This window comes from Lupinus angustifolius, chromosome LG19 (genome assembly GCF_001865875.1).
Source record: "Lupinus angustifolius cultivar Tanjil chromosome LG19, LupAngTanjil_v1.0, whole genome shotgun sequence".
Classification (NCBI taxonomy): domain Eukaryota; kingdom Viridiplantae; phylum Streptophyta; class Magnoliopsida; order Fabales; family Fabaceae; genus Lupinus; species Lupinus angustifolius.
The window spans coordinates 6,971,186-6,990,592 of NC_032027.1; the positions used below are offsets into that span (position 1 = coordinate 6,971,186).

The following is a 19,407-nucleotide window of genomic DNA, read 5'->3' on the forward strand; positions in this document are numbered from 1 at the left end:
ATACATGTGGGGAACAAAAAAAATATTAAAAATAAAGCATGGGGATTTATTATGGAAGAAAAAAAAGATGGGAATAAACTTAAGAGAAAATAACAAAAAAAAGTATAAAAAGGAAAAAATAAAGAGAAATGATGGAGATATATCATAACAAGAGTTTAAAATTTATTCCCTATTGGTGTATAGTTGTTTACATTTACAACATATCGTTCATCATTAATTTGTATAATTTTTATTTAAGAGTCAATGATAATTAACATATTAATGGTGAATAATTTATAAAAAAACACTTATATTATTAGTATATATATATACTGAGGGGCTTAAAGTGGGCTTGAGTTAGGTCATTCTCTTATCATTAATGAAACATGATTGTCATAATTGTGTATATTATCTCTGGACAATTGCCAAGAATATTTATAATTGGCATACAAAATGATGTTTTGTTAACATTATATTTGTCTTGAGTGCGGGTAACGTGTTGACTAATTTTATGGCTAAATTGAGCACTCATATTGTGAGTTAAGTCAAAATTTGTGAATTGCCATCTTCTACCACCGGGAAACAATTTCTTTATTCTCCATTTCCATAAATCATTATATTCATATCTCACACACTGATAATGACATTAAACACTGAGAAAGTGCTTGACATTGCAATTTTCCAATCTCATATTCTTATTATATGCAGTTATTAATTTGAAAATATTAAAGCTTCAAAAGTCTAGTCATGTTAACTTAAAGCTGAAAAAACATACAACAATCAACAATATTTCAATTATGCAAGCTCAACCAACTCAGTACCATTTGTATTATTGAATGATGTTGGTTCAACTACATCATTAATTCTTGATCCCTTTATTACATCACCTTCCTCTCTAATCTTGTGCAAAGCATCAACACATTTTGCCAAAATTGGTCTACCGTAACCACTGAAAACAATAAATTTATCATCCATCTTTATTTTGCACCCAATCCCTTTCAATCTTGCTTGTAAGATTTTATTTAAAAAGTGCTCTTAAATTGTTTGTCTCTTGCTCTCCCATCTTTCACAGAAATCTTAAGACTTGCCATTTGATCCAAGAGTGGATGACAACTCAATATTGTCATGAAGAATAATAGTACTCACTACTCAGCCAAAAAAAAATGTTGATGATAATCACACAATATATGACTTAAACCAAAGAACATAATCTATACAAGTTGCACAAAGTGATGCTCACACACATTTGAACTGTTGGGAAAAAGTGAGTAATCAAATAGGAAAAGAGTAGATATAAGAGAATAACACAAGGAATTTGGTAACGAGATTCGACCAATTGTGTTTACGTCCCCGAGAGCATTGAGATGCTACCACTATGTATTATTAGAGAATTAGGATTTGTGTTTGACTATTATTCTCCTTGTTACATTAGGTTTACATAACATAAATATATAGCTCTATACCCCAACATTTTTACATCAGCCAAACCCATATCTTGTATTGATGTTATATAGAGAATATGAGTCATTGCACAATAATCTCTACCTTGGTGAATATCATCAATCTCCATTTTTCGTCATTGAGTTGGGGGCATTCCATAGTCCAGCATTAGTGAATGTTCAGCAAGCTCAGGCAATGCCTAAACTTGTCTATGGTAACCGATTTTCTCAACAAATATTTTCCTCCTTCCAAAATTGTGCACTACAGGCACCTCATCTAAAACTTCAGTCAAAAGGATGGGGAGTCAATTGCTGAAGCTTGAGAAAGATTAAATGAGTTGACTGAAGCTTGCCCTCATCATGGCATACCACCATGGATGCTAGTGCAGAACTTCTACGGTGGGATAGACTTTCCATCACAATGATTTTTGGACTCTTCAACAGGTAGTGCCTTCATGTGCAAAGGAATTGATGCTCCTTCAAAGATCATAGAGAATGTGGTTTCCAATCATCACCAATGAGCGAATGAGAGGAGACGTGATTCAATGACAGACTCTAGTGCACAATATTCATGAAACCAAATGGAAAATGTAATTTCTACTACAACATGTGAGGGGTGTGGAACAAAAGGATATGAGTGATCTGAATGCAAACAATTCATTGAACATGTACATGGAGCTTGGGCCAATGAACAACCCAATCATGCAATTACTATGACAACAAGGAGAGGAACTGACATCTATTCAACCAACCATATAGGCAGAACAATCTCAACCTTTCCTGGAGGAGCAACAACACTTTAAATCATCAACATTAGGATTAGCAAGGTAATCGGAAACCTACGACACGGTTCTCACATGTACAATCTTCTCCTATTGATCCCATTCTTATAACAATATTGGAAGGCCAAGAAAAATTACTTCCTAACCTTAATAAATTTCAAGATGATCAAATCACAATTAATAAAAATGTTTCATATATGTTAAATGATTTGAATTCTAAGATAGAAAATCTGATCATCCATAGAAAAATGTTAAAAACACAAATTGCGCAACAAGTTAGCATAATAGGCAAATAGGGATATTTCTAGGATAGCCAGAGAAAAATCCAAATAATGAACATTATAAGGCTATCCGATTAAGGAGTGGGAAAGAACTCAAGGATGTCCCACGAATTGAGAATGATCTACAACTAGAAGAGAAACATATTGAGACACAATTCCCTGAAGAGGCACAAAATTCTGAAAATGTATCTAAATATGTAGCTTCACCACCATATGTACCACCAATTCCTTTTCTCCATAGACTTGCAAAGGAAAAGTTAGAAAAGAAATAAGGAGAATTATTAGATATCCTTAAGAAATTATATATTGAACTGTCCTTCATTGAGGCACTATAGGATATGCATGCGTACATGAAATTTCTTAAGGATATTCTATCTAAAAAGGGAAAACTAGAGGATTATGAAACAATTGCTTTAATAGAGGAGTGCAATGCTTTAATTCAAAATAAATTGCCTCCAAAACTAAAAGATTCTGGTAGTTTCTCTATCTCTTGTTTAATTGGTAACATTAATTTTGATTGTGTCTTATTTGACTTAGGGGCAAGTGTGAGCCTCATACCTTTATCATCTGTGTGTAAAAAATTGGACGTGAGTGAACTAAAACTCACTATTATATCACTTCAATTAGCGGATAGGTTAGTTAAATTCCCTACAGACATCTTGGAGGATGTTCCAATCAAAGTTGAAATTTTTTATATTCCAACAAATTTTATAAAACTAGAGATGGAAGAAGATGCACAAATTCCAATCATACTAGGTAGACCATTTTTGGCTACCTCTGGTACTATAATTGATGTTAAAAATGGAAAAATTTATCTAAGCATAGGGGATGAAAAAGTGGCCAAGGGTAATGAATCTATAATTGCAAGCTCACCACTCTCTTGTGACCCACATGAGAAGAGCTTGAAGGTCATACGTAAATATGATAAATGGGAGAAAGGGAAAGCACCTAAAATAAAAGTAAAAGCATTCCCTTCACTCTCGGGTATGAGTTCATGGGATCTTGCGTGATGCACAAGGATCAATCGTCAAACTAATGACGTTAAACGATCGCTTTGTGGGAGGCAACCCATGTTGGATGTACATTTTTTAATTCATTAATTTTATTGTTTTAGTGTCGACTTTAGTGTTTCACTGAGTTTGGAGTCTTTGTAAGGTGATGTATATAGTGTCAGACACAAAAAAATTATAAACTCTAAAAAATAAAAAATATTTTTTATTTTATGGAAAAGTGCTAACACGGTGATGCCTCATTCAAATAGGATATTTGCACCTAATCCATCTAGGACATATGACCATTTAAGATCTTTTTCTCTTCTTTTGTAGGTACTTCCACTACACGCAATAAAGTCAACCACTTATACTTGACACATGAGTTGAGGACACTTCCTATCTAACATGTGAGTTTTCTTTTTCTTTCTCTTATTGTTTAGATTTTTATATTGGGGACAATGTAAATTTATAAGCTCAAGAGGTTTTTGCATTTAGATAGTTCATTCATATCATGTATATCATATAGATTTTAAATTTTTTAGGTTGAATATTCATATTATCATATATTCATATATCATCTATCATTTGATTTGTTCAATGTATTATCTATCTGCATTAAATGAAAAATATGCATGAATGATAATTGTTCATCTGTCACCCCATTGAAAAAAATTATTGATAAAATAATAACATGAAATACTTTTGTTGAATGTACCAAACGTGATAAACTTGGGCCAAACACAATAAGTATTCTGATTTGAATAGACAATTGCATAAAACCCATTTTCTTTCACGAGTGCATAACTTTCTATGATTGTACATTCTAGAACTTGATTTGTTACCGTTTCAAGATTGAAGTATGTCTATAAGCATTAGAATGATAAAGGCAATTATGACTTTTTCTTTTGACCTTCAATCACTTGCTATAAACATTGAAAACTCATTAGTTGCTCATTTTTGAGCCTCAACTTTAATGATTTTTCATACCTACTCAAATGAGGGTTTTATGTAATTTATGATGTTTGGTTGAAACAATGAGAAAGTTAAAAAGTTCATGTGCGATGAAAGAATCCATAAAAAAGGGAAGAAGAAAATAAATAAATAAATTTCATCATTTCTCTTTTAGAAAATCTCAACAAAAAATACAAAGTATACTAAAAGAGAAGAGACTGAAAATAAAATGTGTTGTAAGGAGAAATATTGATTGAAAAAAGATCATATGATAAAGTAATGCATATTAAGAGAATCTCAATGCTTCAATTAGACATCTAAAATGTTTAAGTATTTTGTGAAACATTTGTAAGCCTATTGAATTACCATTTCTTTGATTATCCTATCTTAAATCATTCATCTCCCACATTATAACCATTACCTCTTGATTTTTGCATGTATTCAAATACAGTCAGTGGCGATTTGGTCTATAATCAAGCCTATGGTAATTTACTTTCATAAAAATTTGAGCGAAATATTATGACATTTAAACACATGAGAGTGATGAGAGAAGAGTAACCCTAATTCATGCAGTTGTTATGACTCAAAGACTTAGTTTGAATTAAATTTAATTCACAATTGTCTTGTCTTGATGTCTAGATTGTTTCAAAACTAACATGAGATTGCTTGTTATTTTGGGTCATGGTTTCTATATCATCATTCATGCATGACTAAGAAAGTTAGACATAATACTTGTTTGAGGACAAACAAGAGCTAAGCTTAAGGAGATTTGATGGATCCATTTCATTTTGAAGTGCATAAGCTCAATTTCCAGTTAAAATTTAATCGTTTGATTACATTGTTAGATAAACCATTTTCAATTATATGTTCTCAATAACTACGAGTATATAATTAATCAGAATAATTTAACATGAATAAAAAGGAATAGAATTAATTTAGGGGATTTTATGTCGACATAATGATGTAATTTGTACCATAAAAGGATTGGAAATGATAAAGGTAAAAATAAGATAATAGAATAGATAAGTAAATAAATAAACTAATGAAACTAATTGAAAAAAGAAACAAAATATGGAAAGGAAATAAAATGAATTAAAGAGGGTTACCCCCATTTCATGTGGCTAAGGGAATAGAGTCGTTTAGAAGAATAAATCTTCTCCTCTTCTTCACCTTCAATGGCAGCAACGAAGGTCGAGGGTGGACGGCGCGATGACGGAAAGTGGTGAGCGAGGTCTCTCCACCTGCAACACGGCCACTATGCCGTATTGTCTCCTCTTCGGTTCCATTTCCAGCGACGGCGAGTTCCTTTCTTCGGTGGCGGTTCTTTCCTCCGTTGGCGAATACGGTATCTCTCATCCATTCTATCTTCTCCCTTTCAGTAACAACAATGATGATCTAGAGTCGTTTAATGGCTGAATCGAAACCGATTAAAGGGTACCGAGGACATAAGTTGAATCGATCAAGCCAAGACGACTTCCTTCGGTGGTTATTCGCGGTGGCTCAGAGGAAAGGTAATCGTCTTCCTCATTTTTCACGATCCCTCACCCTCTCCCTCATTTTATGATTTATTTTTCTTTCAAATAATGGCTATAATCACTTTCGATGTGCTCGTTGTGTGCGATTTTACGCTTCAAGGAAGATGAGTATATGGCCTGTATGCTCTTTCTAAGCGTAGGATTATGCTCCTAGCTTTGTTATGTGTATGTGTATGATATCAGTATCGTGTATGTATGATGTGTTCTCTGTTTGGGCTATGTAAGTGTATGTATATTCTGAATGCTCTATAACTATGATATGTCACCTGTATGTGTCATCTGGTTTCTTTTTTATGTGTAGAACCCCTTTTATAGCTGAGTATCAGTTAGTGCAAACCCTTTGAATTACTAACTGAAAATGAGCAATACCATGACTTTTGCTCTGTGATTATAACATTTAAACTGCTCATCATTACTCTTTATACTTATTCTGATCATTAGTGCATTTGTAACTTACTTTATACAATTATGTTCATTAGTGTGCCTTTGTAACAGTTCTTCAGTTATGGATGATGAATCAATCAAAAAAACCTGAGTATTAGATCTGCAACAAGTTGAGCAAAAGATGAAGACTTATCCTCTAGCATTGTTGTAGGAGTATCATACTCCTCAATAAGTTGTTGATCAAGAAGCAAAACCATATTACTATCAATAACATATGTTATTCTATGTGCAATTGTAATGACAATAGAGTTAGTGAAATGTTGCTTAAGAGTTTGCTTGATCAAATTATAATGAAATTTCTTTTCTTGATGTGGTGTACCCAGAACATAAGGTGTTGCAATTTTGAAATAGTAGGCACATTATCATGTGAAAGATTATTAATTTTGTTGCTAGGATTTGTGACATCTAGTTGAACTTGATTATTATTTTTATTGCCTTCATTAATTTGTTATAGGAAAATGATTATTATGAGGAGTTGTTACACAAATGACACGTCTTCTTTAAAGAAGATAAATGAGATAGACAATCAAATGTCATATGTATAGTGTAAGTATATAGGAGCAAAATTCCTTAATCAGTATCTTTAACCTTGTGTCCTTGTAACAATCTCATGTAAATGGAAAGTTATTAAGTTAATTGAATTGAAATGGTAGGTAATTAAGATATTTCTAATCATTGTTATGAACTAGACATTCATAGGAAATACAATTGGTTTTGAAATGTATCACAAATATGTTCATTCCAAATTTTGTTGTTTTGAAACTTTTAATATTTTTGTATAGCGGCCAAACAAAATTGAGTGTTGATAAAGTATAAATTAGTTGTTATAATTAAAGGAATTTTTTAGCCCTTGTGAGATCAATATTTTATTACTTGGCAATATAATCGTGCACTTGCGATTTGCCATATCAATAGTTTGAATCAACATAACCAACAACTGAAGGCTTATTTTGTTGGCTGTCAAACATGATGTGAAGAAGATCTTACTCCTGACATTGACATGATTTTGATGAAGACACCAACATCACATAAAGGAGAAAATGAAGAATACTTATGAATACAACGAAGATAAAACTTCAAGGAATTTAGAGTCTAAGTCTATAGGTACTTCTATCCTTATACTCTATAATATACACTTAGTTGTAATGCTGAAAAATATTTTAAAAGAAAATTGAAAACAACAAGTATAAATGAAAACAATTTTCAAAATACTGTGTAACAGGTTACTAGATCTAAGTAACAGATTACTGTGATTAAGTAACAAATTACTAGAATTAAGTAACAGGTTACATGAGTGAGAAACAAGTTACCCAACAAAAACTGAACAATATAATCGATTATTCCCTTTGAGTAACCTATTACACGGTTACAGTATATGAGAGTAATTGATTACACAGTGTGGTAATTGATTACTCAATTAGATAGAATGTTTGGGTAACCAATTACGTCGATGTTGTAATTGATTTTTGAGAGTTGTTACACCAGATTTTCAGATTCAAACTAAACAACTTTCACCCCAAACGTAATGGTTTCATTCTAATCGAATCCTACCTTTTCATAGAGGTGTTATGGCTGATTGGAAAGCCTATTTAAAGGCATTGAAACTTATAATCCAAACACACAACTCACATACACAATTTGAATTTTTCTGAAACATTTTTTCTGCACTTTCTACAACTTGTTCCAAAGAGTGATATAGGTATTAGAGAGTGAGTAAGGTACAAGGAAGTCTCATAGTGAGAATTTGTAATTACTACTCTTAATATCTAGTAAAGAAATATCTTGTGATGGAAGAGTACTGGATGTAATATTCAGTGGACAAGAAGATGAACCAGTATAAAACTCTCTCAGTACTCTCTTCTCCCTTATCTCCTTAAATTTACTTGATATTTTTCTGTATAACTTTTCTGCTACTACTAACTCTGAAATTTGCAGAAAAATCTATCATAAATTTAAGACAACTAATTCATCCCCCCTTAGTTGTTATTTCAGTCTTACAATTGGCACCGGAGCTTATTTTAAGTAAATTATTCTCAAATCTCATCTTGTATCTAAGATAGCCTTAAGATCATTTCTAGTATAAGGTTCCAACATCAATCACCCTCCAAGTTTTGTTGGAGAATGTTATGACTCCTAGAAAATCAATATGAGAATCTTTATAGAATCTCAAGATCTGGATATCTAGAATGTGATTGAGGAATGACCTTGTAAACTTTTCACCGTTGTTAATGGTGTAAGGGAAGTAAAACCAAATCCTCATGAAATGATGAAGACAAAAAGAAGATGCAATACAATCTCAAAGCAAAAAACATCCTTACTTCAGCACTTGACATTGATGAATTCTTTAGAGTATGAAACTGCAAATCTGCTAAATAAATGTGGGATACTCTAAAGACTACACACGAAGGAACTAAGGAAGTCAAAAGGTAGAGACTCAATACTCTCTACCAGGAATACGAAATGTTCCGTATGAAGCCTAGAGAGAAAATACTAGATCTCTAAAAGAGATTTATTCACCTTACAAATCATCTTATTGCACTTGGAAAAATATTATCAAATAGTGACTTGAACTTAAAAGTTCTGAGATCACTCACCAGAACATGGTAACCAAAAGTAACATCTATTTCTGAAAAGAAAAGTTTATCAAAAATATCATTGACTGCTTTATTTGGTAAATTACAGGAACATGAATTGGAACTCAGCCAACTTGACCAACATGAAGAGCAAGAAAAGAAGAAGAAAAATATCTATCTCAAAGCAAAGGGAGATAGATAAAATTTATCAGGAGATGAATCAAAAAAGGAAGAGATGGAAGACATAAGTCTTTTGGTAAAGAAGTTCAGCAAATTCCTTAAAAGGAACAAAGACGCTAAAACTAGACAAATGAAGAAATTCATCAAGAATAATGACGCCTCCACTTCAAACCCAAACTTCACATGTTTTAAATGTGGTAAGCTTGGTCACATGAAGATAGAATGTCCAAACTTGAAAAAGAATTCATTCAAAGGGAAAAATGAAATGAGGATTGGAAGAAGAGTCTACATAGCTTGGGAGACAATGATATCGGTTCTGCCTCTGAATCGAAAAATGAAGAACAAACTCATCTCTCATTAATGACATCTCATCACTCTGATGATGAAGATGTAAATGAAACTAAACTATTTTCTTCTTCTAAATTACAACTTGCATTTAATGAGTTACATGATGAATATGTCAAACTCACTAAATTGTTTTTAAAACAAAAAACTGAGTTAGAAGTGTTCATAAATAAATCATCATCTTCTTCATGTCAAAACTACATTACTCTTGAAAAGAAAAATTCAACATTAAGTATTGAACTTAATAAATTAAACAAGAGTAGCAAAAATCTGGACAAAATGATTAAAGATCAAAGACATTCTATGGACCGAAGAGATATTGGCTATTCTAACAGTCAAAATGTCTCAATGAAAATAAACTTCCAGAAACATAGTATTTATGCATTTAATTGGAGTAACAACAAAACTAGGATACATAAGCATCATTCTATATGTGCTTATTGTAAGAACCATGAGCATACACCAAATATTTGCATGATTTGAAAATACGGTGTGTCCTTATGTCACTATAGATGAGTTGAGAAAGGTGCTAACCATCTAGGACCCAAGGAAAATTGGGTACCTAATACTACTTAACATATTTTGCAGGATAAATTGAGAGTCATCTGCAATCTATTGTACTTGGACAACGGCTGCTCAAATCACATGACGGACGACAAAGATAAGTTCTTTATCCTTACTCCAAGGGACAAAGGCTATGTTACATATAGTGACAACAACAAAGGAAAAATACTTGGAGTTGGTAGAATTGGTAAGCCACCTTCAACAACTATAGAAGGAGTATTGAATGTTGAAGGACCCAAGCACAACTTGTTGAGCATAAGTCAACTATGTGACATAGGATTCCATGTGGTATTCTACCATGATAAGTACATCATCGAAAGTAAGGATTCTAAAAACTCTAAACTAATTAGTAAGATGATAAATAATATATATGATTGACTTAGATTCTTCTTTACCAATAAAATGTTTAGTTGCTAATAATAATCATGATGCATGACTTTGGCATAGGAAAATTGCTCATAATTATATAGATCATTTGAATAAATTGATTAAGAAAGATTTAATTGTTGGTTTACCCAAAATGAAGTTTGTTAAAGTAATGTAAAATCATTTAAGCAACAGAGTGGACATCTTACTTCAACTTAATAACTCTTAAAGATTTCTTGAATGAAACTCATAACTTTACATCACAATTTTGTATTTTTCACTCTAGAATGCACAATTAACCCTTTTAAGGTACTTATAAATTAATAGGCTATATATAACTTCAAAAGCTCATGGGTAATGGTAATAAAGATCTAAGCCCAAACAATTACAATAAGGTTAGAAGGTACTGAGATGACCATGATTAATTAGTAATATTAATTAAGAGTAGAATATATGTGTATCGATAATATAAGGATTTATACACAACTAGTGCATTATCCACTATTTATTTTATTATTTTTATTTAATAGTCAATACACTCTCATAAGTGCATACATTTTTTTTCTAATAGATTAGTTAGTTGTTAGAGTCCATGGCCATGATGGTGCTGAGATTCATAGGGCTCATAAGGTCACTGGTTCCAGTGAAGATTCCATCAACTATGAAACGAAGAGCACGTTGGGATGGGTGGAAAGCATCCCAAAATACATAGGCATCCCTATTTGAGCACAAGTGTGATAAGTGGTTGCATATTCCTATCCCATTGTATGGACCTTGACCACAACATGCTACTTTTGATGTAACAAAACCTGCATGTTCCCCCAACAAATTAAATTCAAGTGTAACATAAGCATTAATTGGTTCACAACTTCATATATATATAAACAAGAAATTTTGAGTTAAGAATGTTACTACCCTTAATCTTTAGACACTTCCATAAATTATTATCTGATAGATACAAAGGTAGTTTTAAAAAGGATATATGTTTGGTTCAAATTAGTTTTGCTCAAAGTGATCAAAATAAACATAGTTCTACAACTGATCATGTTTTAGACAAAGAAGATAATTATAATCCTACAACTTATTTTGTTTGAAAATAAGCATAATGTTTTAACATTTTTTCACTCTTATAAATTCAGATTATTTTATCATCTAATTATTCAAATTGTTTGATAATCTAATTATTTTAAATTATTTGATAATTTAAACAAAACACACTCTTTGTATAAAAAAAGTACCACTATCAATCACTTACTCATTATCACATTATTAACTTCGTACATCAATAAGACATTGATTTATAGTGTAAGATTTCTTAGATCTCTAGAAATACCAAAAAAGGTCAATGATTCATTTATAGAAGAACAATTGTTTGGAAAGACAATCACACACATTAAAATGAATTAATTCCTTATCAGAAAAGATAAATCATAACCTTGTTAGAATTAAAAAACATCATTAACTATGTTTATTTTGTAGCATAACTATCTTAATTAAATCACAATATTGATGAAGTATGATTAATTCACAACATAAAAAACACTTAGGCGAAAGAAACAAAACCAAAAAATGAAGCAAGTATTGATGAACTGACCGTATCTTTGAGGGTTGTTGATGAAGCTGAAGTGCATAAGATAGGCGTTGACAGCAACAAACACATAAGAACCAAGTTGGGAATTAAGATCTTTGGTCATTTGAATGAGCAAAGGATTGAAAATCTGTGCACCTTGTTGTAACTCTAGTACACACTCACCATTCTTGCTCCTTCTAGCAAGCTGAGATGGAATACATCCCAATGGACCAGTTCCTGTTACAAGCACCCTTCGAGCCCCTAACTCATACAGCCTCTGCATTTAAACACGAATCTGTCAGGGCATAAAAACACATAATGGAGTTCCTTTTGGTTCTAATAGAATGGGGTACTTAATTTTTTTTCATTAAAATCATTTGTCTGGTTATAAAAGCAAATTGTGCCGCCCGGCCCGTTTAGCTCACGCCCGCAAATGCCTGCAAAAATTTAAGCGGACGTAGGCATGCTCGCATTATTATAGCGGACAAAATTCAATTTCCTGCCCATTTTAATACGGGCTAACGGGCTTATGGGCGACCTGCGGATATTGTTGAATAATTAAAAAAATAAAAAATTCGTATAATAAATGAAATTAAATTAAATAAAGTAGTTGAAGTTAAAAATTAATAAATTTTTTATTATTTTATATGAAGTTTAACAAATCATATTAGATTATAATTTTTTTAGGAATTAAAAATAACGTTACATTATAACTTATTTCAAATTTTCTTACTTTTTCTTTAAATTATGTTTATGGGTTGTTTGCATGCCCAACGGAAATGCCCGCAAACTTGGCGGGCAAAAGAGACCGGGCGAAACAGGCAAATAGGCAAAATTTGTATGTCATGCCCGCAAAAAATGTAGGCTATGTGGGCGCGCCCGCGGGCAATGCCCGTTTTGCCATGTCTAGTTATAAATTGAGAAAAAAAATACACAAATAGTTAAGAGTTTTATACATAATCATTATATCATTTATTATTCATTTTTAATTATGATTGACTCTTTAAAAAAAGTAATATAATAAATTGAAATATGTATAAATAAATTGTGGATAAATAAATTTCGGTTATTGGGAGATTTTGATCTTAGTCCTATATTATTTAAGATTCCAAATATGTGAGGTTTCTACCTAATTTACTAATGATAAGTTTGAGACAAAATCATAATAGGCTTACAAAAGTAAGGACCTACATGGTAACCACATAACCAAAATCAACCCTATAAAACTTAATTAGACCATCAAAAATTTTAATCTAGCTCCACTATAGGAGAATCGATATTTTTGACCTATGACACCAAAATATTTATAAGTTTAATTTTTTTTTTAATTAAAAACTTATAAATATTTTTTCACCTCCAATCTCTGAGGATTCCAATTCCAAAATTTTATTTCATAGTGCTGGCGTGGCCTATGTTAGATGGCATCAACATTACCATCCAAAACTAATAATGATTATGAAAACTATAATACAAATAAAATATAGGAACTAAACTCTTAAAAAATATAAAGATAAAGATCAAAATCATTACAAATATAAATGTACGAACGAAAACCATATTTAATTCTATAAATCTTGTGAGACATAACACAACTTAAAAGTTTTTATCCCATTTTGGCATATGTATTAGACTCTAGATTAAATTCAATCAATACATTCAAAACACACCAAATAGCACAGCATATGAAAATTAAGGAGATCACTTGTGTAGGACAAGTCTAATTTTCCTTTTATCAAGAAAATGATGAATAGCACTACATTACTTTTTAGTGATTGTAGAAATTAATTAGAGTCATACCTTTAATTTTATTTTTTTTCTTAGATAATGCTGAAAATACTATTTTAATTCTTTATCTTATTTTTAAGTTTCAATTTTGCCCTTTTAATAAAAAAAATGTGTCAGTTTAGTCGTTTATTTTCTTTAATATTTATCAACTTTGCAATTCTATCATAACAATGTTGAACTTTTATTGAAATACATCAGATTATCGGAGAGACACCAAAAATGATGAATTTTACATTAGGAATTGAATATTTACTAAGATATTTCTCCTTCTCTTTCTTCTTTCTCTTTTATCTACATCTTGTTCATTTTTATATTTAATTCATCTTCATCATTTTTATATTTACTCCATCTTCATAATTTTTATATTTACTCCATCTTTCTCATCCTAATAAGAAAATTAATTTTAATCTCAATGAAAAGTCAAGACTATGATGACTAAGAAAGGGTTTTTGACAATCACTTGACATATTTCAATGGAAAATACAAAATGTTATGAAAGAAAGGTAAAATTTATAAACATTAAAAGATAGAGAATTAAATTGACATTTTTGTTAACGGGCCAAATTGAAACATAAAAATAACATAAAAATCATGTTTAATTTATGTTTAAAAATTAAGTAAAAATTGTATTTTTCAGATAAAATGGTATGTTAAGAGGCCAATGAAAAGCTTGTTCATGTTTAAAAATAAGTATTTTAGGCTTACATAAAAATTCATGTTTAATTTTTCAAATACAAGAGTTATACATGTAATAATTTAAAAGAAACTGTAATTTTAAAACTCAAAAGAAAAACACTATTGTAAGTTTACGAAAAGAGTAATATATGCCCCATAAAATAAGGTCTAAGGAAACTAAATATGGTTAATTGGTTTACAAGCGAAATCAAATATCTATTTTAATCTTCTTTCACTGGAAAATGTTCTTTATATTCATAGGGAATGGGGAAAGGGAAGGAGATGGATCAAAGTGTTAGGAAGGAGATAAAGAGAATAGAAAATGAAGAAAAATTTCTTTCTTTTGAGAGCATGAAATTTAGATAAGAAGGGTAAACTAATAAATGAAATGAGAAATGGATAATGATATAATTATATAATATTAGTAAAAATATTTAATTATTTTCATATTGTATCTTTAAAAAACCTCAAATTGAAAGAACTTTAAAAATAGACGTATGAAGGGTTTTGGAGGATTTGAGAAATCCTCCAAAACTTTTCTCTCTCCTTCATCCAACTCCCAAACAAATGTAGTGCTTTTCAAAGTCTTCTATTTCCTTTCCTACTACACTCTCAAAGAAACCTAAGGTTGTGTTTGGGAGTTATGAGGAAAAAGGAAAAGAGTGATCAAAGGGTTAGGAAGAGAGAGAAGGAGAAGGAATCAAAGGGTTAAGAATATTTTTTTTATTTTTACTTTAAAAATGTAATTAATAATGAGAAATAGACAACAATGTATCATTATATAATATTACTAAAAATATTTAGTTATTTTAACATTTTATCTCCAAAAAACCTAGATTGGGAGAACTTCAAAAATAGACACATAGAGGGTTTTGGAGGGTTTAGGAAAACTTTCGAAAGTCATCCATTCTATTCCCCTCCAAAACCTCAGTCTCAAACAAAGCTTAAGTGATATAAAAATGTTAGTTCATTTTTTTTTTAATGAAATCAAATGCCACTTGTGATATCCATTCAACAAATATAGCATATTATCACTTATCAGGTTATTAGAAGGAAAAATAATATGAGAATAAGTGATAAGGTAGTGAGAGAACTGACGGATGGTGAATTGTTTAGACCTTAGAGAGGAAGGAGTCAAGAAATAATTGTTCACAAAATCGTTACCACCAAGTGTCATTAAAACCAAAGCTCCCTTCACAATCTGTTGTGCCTTTTCAGCACCCACTTCTGCACTTAATCTTTGTTGATACCGTTGGAACAATGCAAGTTGTTTGAATATTCTGATGATACCTCCCTGTTTTAATACCATACAAAAATATTATAAATTAATTTTTGGAGTGTTATAATTTATCATTTATTTATATTACTTTTTTTAATAGTCAATATGATTAAATATGAATGATCGATGATACATAATATTATATAAAATTCATATATTTTCTATGTGTGCATTTTTTTTCTCTATTTTTTATCCTAATTCAAAAGAGAGCTCAAAGAATATCAAGTTTTGAACTTGGTGAGGATCGATGTAATATTAATAAAGGTGTTAATATCAATATATAAATTATAGATGTGATATTCAGAGTTTATTGAACTCCAACTAATCTAAGTCAAACTAAAAACAGTTAATTAAATGATAAAACTCTCATAACATATATTCATTTTCATATTTACAAGACTGAAATACTTAATTATTTCTATATATATATGTATAGTAATTAGTAAGTATATATGTGAAAATATTTAATAAGTCTAGTAGTATAAGACTCTGTTAGATCCTCAGTATGATGACTAAAAGATCAATAGTTTGATTCATGTGAGCGATATTTGTTGAAATGGATAGTCTCGTATCTCAAAAGAGATTAATTTCTTACCCAAAAGGTTGATGAATACCCTTGATAGTACCACAAAAAATAGGAAAATAATTTATAATCATTATGGTATTACATATATAGAGTGAGAAAGGGAATGGAGTGATTTACAAATTGGATGCCAGTGTCATTGAGGATTCCAATCCCAGCAGAAGCAAAGTTGGCCCCAACTAAGAGCTTTTGTCCTGTTAATTCAGGGCTCAAGTATGGCAATGTGGGTTCTGACCCAAGTCTCTGGCCTACAATAACATACACTCACATTTTACACCCTAATCTTCAAACATACTATCATATTATTCACCATCACTATATTATTAGCACATATTCAATAAAGAACAAAACAATTGAAGCCTATAATTTTTTCTTAAGGGTCGAGGATAAAAACCTAAAATTGGATAACTTTTATTTGAGAAATGATGTAGTAAAAGAAACAAATGACTTTTGTATTTACTTTTCCAATAAAAAGTATTCACTTTTGGGTTTTCATCCTCCACCCAAAAAACTAATAAAGAAGAATGTACTAATTTACATCTAAATATTTAACAAAAGTGTATAGAGAGATACTACTAACCTATTTTAGTATATAAAGATGAATATAGCATTATGCTAGTAACTTCAATATTCTATATAGATAAAAAAAGTGAATATTAATGACTTACTAATAAGGTCAGGGAGGTTGAAGCCATTGGAAAAGCGTCCGGTGGGGCGATGAGATGGATAGTCGATGCCATAGGGGAAAGAATCAGCTCGTGCCATAGTTGGCAAGTAATTGTTGTTGCCACTATCAACAAGTGAATCTCCAAACACAAAGAATGCCCCACCGGTTGCTTCTATTCTCTTTACAATCACCACCAGCATAGCAAGGAGGACTCTCATACTTGCCATCATATATTATGAGCTTAATTATTATTATATTCTAATTGCTATGTCACATCTATATATAAGTGATGTCCTTCAATGGTCTTATATAATTGTTTATTACCATGTTACTACATTGTCTAAGAAAATTATAAGACATTTCATTCATTACTTGTGCATGGTCTGTTTTTTTTTTCTTCCTTTTTATAGAATATTCTTATCTGTAAATCTACCAAATTAATATAGTACTACTGACACTCATTAAAGTTTCATACATTCTTGACCTAGAAGCAATTTATAGGACTGTATCATTCAATAATTTACTGTTATATTAATTAGTATTTCAAAACTTATTGCTGTTAGAAACATATTAAATCAAATTCACCAAAAGTGTTTGAAACTAATATGAAGACATTGTGGCACATGAAAAGGTTTTTACTTTCGTTCTTAAAGTGCATGGTACATGTTTATCTATTTCTCAACGAAAATAATACGAGTAATAATAATACTTGCGATGAAAAGGCACAACAGTGTTGGAAGAAATTTCATTTGTTTTTAATTGAGTAGGAAAATATATAAATCAAATACTAACCTTACATGTAGGTAAAAAATAAAACGTTTGCCATCATCTAATATGGTTAGTACCCTCACCATAGATTATTTGAATATATATATAATTATATATATATATATATATAAACGTTTGCCATCATCTAATATAGATTATTTGAATAATGTTTACCCTCTCTTAATAAGTATGCTCCAAGAAATTAAATTATTAACATTTTTAATATATATTTTAAACAAAGCATCTGCATAATTCATAAGACTCTACAGTATACTTAATACACTGCAGTAATGCATAATGGCAATGCTTCCTGTTGGTAATATTGGATAATTATATTTTCCCTCTAGTCTATCTGAAAATTTTAAGATAAAAAAGTCGAGTAATTATTTATAAAGATTTTTTTCCATATGCATAACTCAAATATGTATCATTTTTTTTTGTTTTCCACATGTATCCTCGCACTGGAGGCAATCATGTCCGAGTCGGGAACATTCACAGTACGTGGGGCTAACTCTCCCAGCAGACATTTTTTCATCCACAAGACTCGAACCCGAGACCTTACTTAAAGAAAATCAAACATGTACCACTTGAACCAACACTCATTAATCAAATATGTATATGTATCACTTGAATCAACATATTTCAATATCAAAAAATAAACTTGATTATATATATATATATATATATATTATGACTCAACTCAACCATATTAGTTTGGTATGAATTTTGAGTCACATCTTTTCTCCTAAATATTATAATACTCTGTATTTCTTATTTTTCATTAGTTACAAAAGTAAAACATAAATTAAAAATATATTAATTTTATATTTTTAATTAATAAAAAATAATAAATATATGAAGTAATACAATATTTGGGTACATGATGAACTCCAATTCGAAAGATAATTTATTTGGAGGATGAGGTGCCCATTATTGATGAAAATGTAATGGTCAACCTGCACTGACTTCCAATTTTTGTGACCTGGCACTCTCTGAACCCCTCTCTTCAAATGTGACCACTAACACAATCCAATTTATTAGGTTGGTCTACTTAGTAGAGTACGTTACCCATGTTATTTGCATAACTGTCCTAGTTAAATTAGATAATTTCAATTAACTTAAATAGTTTTAAGAATTCAATTATCACGCAACAATGTAAAAATATCTTTTACACACTTTCAATCAATTATGTAATTCTATTTCAATAAAAATAATGTATAATAATATTTGACTTTTAAATTAATAACTTTAGAAGTCACATATATAATAATGTATAATTAACTTTTTTGGTACATCCGTAAAATGTATAATTAGTTGATAGAGAAGAAATTTACATACTACATTAAAATAAACTATAACTTTATGTCCTCTTGCTTTAATTTTATACTACTACTCTAAATTATTAAATTAAAAATTTATACTTCCATAATATTAGCTATATGGTTTTAACTAACTTCATTTTTTCCTCGAAGGTGTTTGATGAAATTCACATTAGGTGACTCCAATTTGGAAATTTCCAAATTTTGTTTTATAAGTTTTGAATTGTTTTACTTTTATAAGATGCATGAGACTTAGCAACATATGTGGAAATAATCTACTCCATTACACGCATGAGAGAAAATATTGCTGGTCACATGGATCTAACAATA

At 30.4% G+C, this 19,407-nt stretch overlaps 1 pseudogene; it reads right to left on the reverse strand.

Annotated features, from left to right (window-relative positions):
* On the reverse strand, nt 10,955-17,224 carry LOC109334076 (annotated as a pseudogene).